Raw genomic sequence first — 1,582 nt, forward strand, 5'->3', positions numbered from 1 at the left:
CCCGTGAGCCGTGGCCGCTGAGCCTGCGCGTCCGGAGCCTGTCCTCCGCAACGGGAGAGGCCGCAACAGTGAGAGGCCCGTGTAATGGGGGGCGGGGGGCGGGGAGAGAGAAATGACAGGATAAAAAACATGTTGAAACTTCTAGTTTGGCCTGAAGTAGTATTCTTTTCTAATTAAAAAAAGGCCATGTATAATTTAAAGGAGTTGGTTGTAGTAAGAGCCAGGTAGGTTATTTGTTGGAATTAGAAGGTAGTGAACTTAGAATCAAGACACTCAAGAATTACACACTGAGTGTAGTTTAAGGGATGGGGGTGTTGGCTAACCTCACGGTGATAATCATCTCACAATACACACACGTGCCAAACCATCATGTCGGACTCCTTAAACTCACATACGTTGTATGTCAGTAATATCTCAATAAAGCTGGAAGAAGTTTTAGATTATACAGACTTTTCTGATTGTAACCTTATATTTTTATACTAATCTCATTCCCATGTTGACATAGGACTTGTCTATAAGGGGCATTCCCATAGTTAAGAGGACGTGCTCGTGAATCCAGGTGTTCATATCCCAGGCCTGCTGCTCTCTCGTGTGGGCAGGTTATTTACCATCTCTACAGCTCTGTTGCCCTGATTGTAAAAGCAGGGTATGGTACTGACCTTCCTCCCCTTCTCAAAACCTCTAGCAGCTCCCATCTCATTCAGAGTAAAGTCAAAAGACCCTGTGGGGCCTAGCAGCCCCTGCTCGTCTCTGACCTCCCGCTCCTCCGCTTGCCGTGCTCGCCGCCCGGGTTCACACCGGCCTCCTGGCCGTTCCTGGGGCTTGCCAGCCACACTCCCCGCGCAGGCCTTGGCGTGTGTTGTACCTTCTGCCTGGAATGCCCTTCCGCCGTGTGTCTACAGGGGCTCACTTCTTTCAGGTTTTTGTTCAAATTTCACTTCCTCGGAGAGGCCTTTCTTAGCCATCCTGTCTAAAACATCACAGCTCCGCCCTCACACCCACACACACCTCATCGCTCTCTAACCACCCCCCCCCCGCCTATCTTTTTTTCTTATAGCTTTTGTCACTGTTGAATGTATTAGATTATTATATATATAATGTATTATTATATATTTATTACATATTATTATATATTTATTTATATTATTATACGTACACTAGAATGTCAGGTCCTTGAGTGCAGGGACTCTGTCTTATTTAATGAAAAATCTCAGAGACTAGGACAGTGCGTAGCACATAGTAGGTGGTCACCAAGTATTTGTTGAATGAATGAATGGAAAATAGAAGCTGCCTCATAGGGTTTTCATGAGAATTAAATGAGATGTATGGTGTCTGTCACACAGTAAATACTCGATAAATGATAACTATGGTCATTTTTTTAAACAAAACTAATTTTCTGTTGAAGAGTTTAAGTTCCTGAGTTGAGTATCAATCGAGATAAATAAAATGTAGAAAATACAGTAGAAGGTAATAAAAGGAAGTTATCTGTATTAAAATTTACTGCTCAAAAAAACTTTAGCCGAGGGCTTCCCTGGTGGCGCAGTGGTTGAGAATCCGCCTGCCGATGCAGGGGACACGGGTT

The 1,582-nt window shown here is 44.2% G+C and overlaps 1 protein-coding gene across 3 annotated transcripts in view; it reads left to right on the forward strand.

Annotated features, from left to right (window-relative positions):
* Positions 1–1,582, forward strand: part of TAF1B (TATA-box binding protein associated factor, RNA polymerase I subunit B) — a 59,500-nt gene that overhangs the window by 53,955 nt on the left and 3,963 nt on the right. The window lies entirely within an intron of this gene.

Source organism: Physeter macrocephalus, chromosome 12 (genome assembly GCF_002837175.3).
Source record: "Physeter macrocephalus isolate SW-GA chromosome 12, ASM283717v5, whole genome shotgun sequence".
Taxonomy (NCBI): domain Eukaryota; kingdom Metazoa; phylum Chordata; class Mammalia; order Artiodactyla; family Physeteridae; genus Physeter; species Physeter macrocephalus.